Source organism: Triticum aestivum, chromosome 5A, assembly GCF_018294505.1.
Source record: "Triticum aestivum cultivar Chinese Spring chromosome 5A, IWGSC CS RefSeq v2.1, whole genome shotgun sequence".
In the NCBI taxonomy this organism is placed as follows: domain Eukaryota; kingdom Viridiplantae; phylum Streptophyta; class Magnoliopsida; order Poales; family Poaceae; genus Triticum; species Triticum aestivum.
The window spans coordinates 228,184,909-228,191,385 of NC_057806.1; the positions used below are offsets into that span (position 1 = coordinate 228,184,909).

Consider the following 6,477-nt stretch of genomic DNA (forward strand, 5'->3'; position numbering starts at 1 on the left):
CAAGTTGAAATTACATCAAATATGCAAGTCCCATGTCACTGCTAGCATGCACCATGGCACTTGGGGGCTAATGTAAAGTCATTTTTACAGGCCTTATTGAAGCCCGACTCATCACATTGTAATGAGCCGGCCCTTGGGGGCTACACGTTGCTGCTCAGGTTTACATGATCGTATTTACAAAGTCCCTGCTCATTATTGCATAATGACCTGGCCCTTGGGGGCTACACTGATTGAAATTGTTATGAGCATAAGGCCATTACAAGTCCCAGGTTGCTGCAAGCATGAAAACCCGTCACTTGGGGGCTACATGTGATATGTATATAAGGGAGGAATAACTTCAAATTCTCAGTTTTGAGCAAATCAGGTATTATATTATTATCGGAGAAATCTGCAAAGTTTATGACCCGACGTCATCATAAGATTAACCCAGCATCAGCAACAATTATGACCCGATGCTATCAATATTTACAAACCGGATATTTTGGCAATGATAAGCCTGCAAGTTCTACAAGCCGGCTGAAAGTCAGATGAGTATTTCAAGACCAATATTTTTAAGCCGGCGCTTTGCAAGCCGATTCAAGTGGATTATTTCTTACAATATTTCTCTACGAGAGACCAATGTCAGCAAATTGACTCTGAAGTTGACCTATTGACCCGGATTTCTCAAAAGAAGTATCTGGATTTTTTATATTGACAAAGTTGAAACATATCTACTAAGGGAGATTTGCTATGAGATCATGGACATGTATATATCAACAAGGAAGTGACAAGGACTTAAAGATGATCAGGTGCCGGCTTACAAAATATTTAACCTGGAGCATAACCTGTCAAATTGTTCTTGTGTTTTGTTTACAGGATCAGTTTAACATGGATAAATCCAAATTAAACTGGGGGCTAATGTCGGGGATATACCGCGCGGTACGACCCGGCCGGACTTGGCGTTTCATTGGTAACCCGCTAGAGGATTGGCGACTCGCGTGTCTGGTGGTTCACTGGTGTGACGACTCACGAGCCTGAAGACTCATTGGTGACCCGGTGGGTGTTTCACACGAATGACAAGGCCCAAGGCCCAGTAGGCCGGTTCGTATGATGGTGGGCCTGTTTATGAGGAAGGCATAAGGAATATTCTCCTACAATGGAAGCAAGACTAGGACTCCACTTGTAATAGAGTAATCCTAATCCTACTACGACTAGTCATATAGTCCGCCCCCTCAACATATATAAGGAGGGGCAGGGCTCCCCAAGAGGGACAAGTAAGAAGAAACAATCTCTAGGCCTAGACACAAAGGGGGAGCCGGCTTATGCAGCGACTCTCTCAAGAGCATAATGAGATCTAGCCACAAATAGCATGTAGGGCTATTTCGGATGATGTTTCCCGGGGCCCGAAGCTATCTAAATCCTTGTCATGTGTTGCGTCTCTCGATTCCGCTGAACCCCTCTCAAGCTACTACAAAGATGTGTTGGCCTCACGACTAAGTCCTCACAATAGGACATCTGTCGTGACAATTCCACGACAGTTGGCGCCCACCGTGGGGCTCGCGCACGGTGGTGTTGAGTTCTTGGAGGGAATTCTTCAGGGACCGAGAAGCTTGCGATTGGACAGATGAAGAAGAGCCGGCGCGGAGTATTTATCTGGATAACCCAGCGTACAAGATATTGAGATCAAGAAAAATTAGGGTTTGATCCGTGCGCCGCCGTCGTCAGTATTTTTTCGATCATAGATCGGTTTGTACTACAAGCTGTTGTACGACACCGCCACACCCGTGTATCATTGCGTCTGTGTGTTGTCGCGGTCGTGAGATTAACCCAATTGAAATCAACTCTGCTACAAAATTTCTATATACGATCGCTACAACTGTCAATCATCAAGACTGACAGGGTTTTTGTTTGAATAGATGAAGCAAAGATTTAGGGGCTATTTGTGATCAGACCAACCGACATGTGAAAACACCAAAGGGGATTTTCTTTTTCCAAGACTAGTAAGTGTGCACGTGCAATGCACGTATAATCATGAGAAAAAAAGATCTCGTCTATACATAGTATGCGGATTCTGCAAAGAGGAAGTTAAGTACAGAGAGGATTCTGGCATGTAGTACCGCTATTGGTGAAGAATTATACAAAATGAAAATAATAGGAGAGATGGTGATTTTGGGTTAGAGCATTTCTTTCATTGTAAGCTCCGGCACAAACTGCGGTCAGGAAATTAATCTCATTTATATTTGGTTAGCTTTGCAGACATGTAATTGCTCTCATTTGGTTAGCTCTGCAGACATGTAGCCAATTCGTGCACAAGTGCTAGTGACAACATAGGAAATAAAAATAATAAAAGCATACCACCATACCACATATCATTTGAAAATTGCATTATCTAATTGAACTACAAGATCTGACCGTATAGTGGGACTTTTGTCAAAATGACACAAATGAGCCATCATCTCATCTCATGGAACCTCGAAACTTTTAAAATTTATATCTAACCATAACAAATATAATTTGAAAATTGTAATGTTTGATTGAACTACAGAAACTGCAAGTAGTAGAATGCCTTTGTAGGCGTAAACGCCTTTCACTTTTGTTTCATCTTTCATATCCCTCGCATGAATGATGAACCTGCATATATCGCCTGTATGAGAGATGCTTGAAAATGAAGGAAACAAGAAATCTTGAATATTGTTGCCGACGCCATGACAAGTTGGTGAAGACGTGCCATGGCCAATCCAGTTCTGGTATGAATCCATAGTCCACACTTTTCCCTACAATCCTAAGTCTGAAACAGAATAGATAAGGAGTCCATAATCCACACTTCAAAATCAGTTTTGCGCAGGATTAATTGGAGCTTGTGCGTGATTCTATTTGCTTGCTACAGTAGCAGAACAGATAAAATGAATACAACATGAGAAAATAAAATATATACCCAAGTTTGCACTTATTTACCGACATTACACTAAAAATTGTCCAAGAAAAAGAAAGCTTGCTCAAAATAAACAGTATGGCGTGATGGTATACAGGAATGTCACATAAAACAATAGTAAGCCCTGCAGTTCAGTTTCTATAATTCCCTAATACTGAAAGCAATAGCCAAATATCACCGTATAGTTGTTTTAGAGTAATAAAATGGCGGGCTCGCTTCAACATCCAATCTAAATGCATGCATCTCACTCAGAATTGCTACATGATCAGGTAATTATGCATGTGTCCTTACTTGTCCAGAACACAGGGGGCTCATGCCTATTAGAAATTGAATTGGCAAGATGTAGAGCCGCCTACTTGCCAACACCTTCAAATGTGACGTAAAAATACAGAATAGAATCTTCATGAAACCAAGCTGCAGACAATACCGAAACAAGAAAAAGATGGAGTTTCTAACAGACTCATCCATTCTTCACCATAACTGGAGTTCTCTCCTTTCTTTTTTGTAATAACTGTTAGATGCTGAAAGGATTAAGTCATCCTAGTGTTAAGGCCTCTAGGGCATCTAACTTTGGTCTCAGATAAGAAGATTAGTCCAAAATGATGCACCATCAGTATTCCCCATCGGATTTCAAGTACTCTTGAATTAGTTGACACCAAAAATTACTGTAGCACGATATGGATTGGATTCTCTTTTCATTTTGAAGTTAAACTGTGATCAACATCTATGCGAAGGAACTTCACAGAGACTCGACAGCCTGCAAATGCAGAGGAGGATTGCATACACAACCTGGGACACTCAGTAGAATGAACTCAATCCGCGCATGGTTGGTTAGTCTTCCGCAACGAAAAGATGAACTGGATTGTTAGAAATTATGTGAAAATGCACACGCACCAAATCCTAACGAAAATTGCAAGGCTGTTGAAAGTACACAAGACCCAGTATCACATGTCAGTTCAACATGTGAAGAAAATACAGAGTTGATCCAACGGACATTAGAATAACTACATACACAAAATCCAGTTTCAGAATTGCAACATATGAAATTAACGAGAATTCCAGTCGTAGCACTTAGAACTCAGCCTCAGCACACGGCGTATCAAATAAAAACATGCATGATTAGAAATTACATTTGTTAGAACAGCAAGCAAGGAATTTACCGGTGAGGTCTGAGATGAAGGCGCGGCACGGCCATCCTGTGGTGTTGCTCCCGACATCAAGCAGGTACAGGCATACAGCCGTGCGCCACACAAGAGGCTGAATGATGGGGGCGACCAACGAGCAGCACGAGGGAGGCGGACATACAGAGCCGGGTCGGGCACCGTGCACCACAGGAGAGGCGGGCGGGCAGGGGCCGACGGCTAGTGGCGAACGGGCCGGCAAGTGAGGAGTGGCAAGCGGCAGGAGCCACTTGAACAAATTATTTTACAAATTACTGTAATGACAAAAGCAATTCACATGGACTGGACAGAGGACTCTGTTCTGTATGTTTCTGAGTAGAAACGTAACAAACAATGTAAGAAAATGAAATTCTAAATTAATTCTCACAATTTTTGTTAGTATGATTTTAAGCACAATGCTAACAGGCTACAACACATACAGCTATTAGCTGAAATAATTTTCTTCTTATATATTCCCTTTACTCCCAAGAGATTCATGGATGAACAGAAGACTAACACTCAAACGGCACAAATTCATCAATAAAACGCCACAGGCACAGATCGAGAAGCGTGTGCTCACCAGATTGTTGGCTAGGATGACCTTGGCGGCCTTCCCCATGAGGAACTTGAGGAACGGCACCGATGGCACGGAGGCGCGGATGCGGTTGTCCTCGGTGATGTTCCGGTCGTCGTCCAGCAGAATGTTCAGATCGGCACGAAGGAACACATTCTGCTCCTGAGGTCCTTGTGGCCCAGGGGTGCCCACGCTCCTCTTGGTCGCCATTTCCTCCTCGGTCTCCCCTTCCACTGCACCAAATCCGACGCTGTAAACATCAGAATAATCCGCAGAGGAACCAGATTCAGACGACAGGAGATTTATCAGGCAAGTGATCGATCGGGTTGATGCCAATTGAACAACACATTTCTTCCATTCGAAAGTGAGTTCATGAATCCCTGTGATGATTTTGTGGGTGTTCTGTACTACACTGTATTCAAAATCAGCACAAATAGAAAGGAAACAAATTAAGTTGCAGCCGTGTAACTAAAGAACTTTGTCTTATGCCCTGAGGGGTCACTTATCCAGTGCTGCAGCTGGAGCTGCCTCCTCGGCAGGCGGCTTCTCTGGCTGTGCCATTTGCTTGCTGCCGCAAGTGGTGGAACGCGGCAACAACGGTAGGAAGGGGAGCAGCATCGCCATGGCCTCGACGCGCTCCCTTGGGCTTGTGACGCCCATCGTGGTGGAGATCGTGAAGCCTGAGACGTCGTAGGGGAAGTGGAGATGCATTGAGAGGAGGATCTGGGAGGCTACGGCTGGCAAGGCTTGGGGGGAGGGGGGAGGATGCTGGAGGTGTGATGGACCCTGGTGCCGCGCGGAGGAACGCCGACAGCTGCTCCATCGTCGGTCGGTTGGATCTATAGCGGCACCAACCCGCGTCCATCGCCTGGAACTTCTCCCGGAGCTGGGCCGCCTCTATGTGGTAGCTCTCGGAGAGGGGGGACCCCGCGGCTTGGTGCATGTCGGGGGCGGCTCCTCCTCCTCTGCTGCCGCGGCCGCCGTAGTTACTGCGCGCACCAAGGCCGCCATAGTTGTTGCCGCCCCGATGATAGCCTCGGACGTGTCCACCATGACCAACCCCTTTGTAGCCACGGCCGCGGCCTCCACCATCACCGCTGCCGCCTCCCTTCCTCGGCCACGAACACCATCGTCATCGCCCCTTCGGTACCCACGCCTTCTTCCGCCGCCGCTATAGGTTGCCGGGGATCCGTTCTTTCGGGGCCTAACGAAAAAAGTGTGGGGGAGCCACGATTCCGGTGGAATTGATCCGGAAATCACGGAGTTGCGGTGGGGGATCGGCGACGTGGTGTACGAAAATTGGCAGACGATGGCGCGTATGCTCGCCAGAATATTTGATCTGGGACGTTAATTTGGACGGCGGACTATCGGCGCAATATGGACAGTAGGATGTGTTTACGTTGATTTGGTCGGAGGGTTATGGTTATCTCGTGTACAGTTTGTTGTGTGGAGATAGGGGAATTAATGTTTGCTCTTTTAATAGTAGTGTAGATAACCATGACCCGGAAACAGAGTTGGACACTGAGTTATTCTCTGACCTCGCGTCAAGTCAACACCTCCCCGACTGTGATTCAACCATGGCTGGCGCACCGTTCCGTAGCAAAGGCCTTTGCCGGCGCGTCTGACGTACCCCGACATCTGTTCTAAGCCGCCACCCACGTGGGTCATGGCGGTTATACCCACAAGTCGCCACCTCCGTTTGCCTTGGAACCGCTGGCATGCCTCGGTTCCGCGGTCGCCGACGCACTTCACCAGCTTCGCCCGTCAAGCCGCTCGCCTCGGGCCGCCTGGGTCACCTCCGCCGCTGTGGCCTCGCGCCTGCCATTTCAAGC

The 6,477-nt window shown here is 46.5% G+C and overlaps 1 long non-coding RNA gene across 1 annotated transcript; it reads right to left on the reverse strand.

The window, feature by feature from the left end:
- Nucleotides 1–2,346: 2,346 nt before the first annotated feature.
- LOC123102842 (uncharacterized) lies at nucleotides 2,347–6,033 on the reverse strand. Its single transcript, XR_006449428.1, has 2 exons — nucleotides 4,072–6,033; nucleotides 2,347–2,767 (listed from the first exon to the last, which is right to left on the reverse strand). It is a non-coding gene; the product is annotated as an uncharacterized lncRNA (long non-coding RNA).
- Between the last annotated feature and the right edge of the window lie 444 nt (nucleotides 6,034–6,477).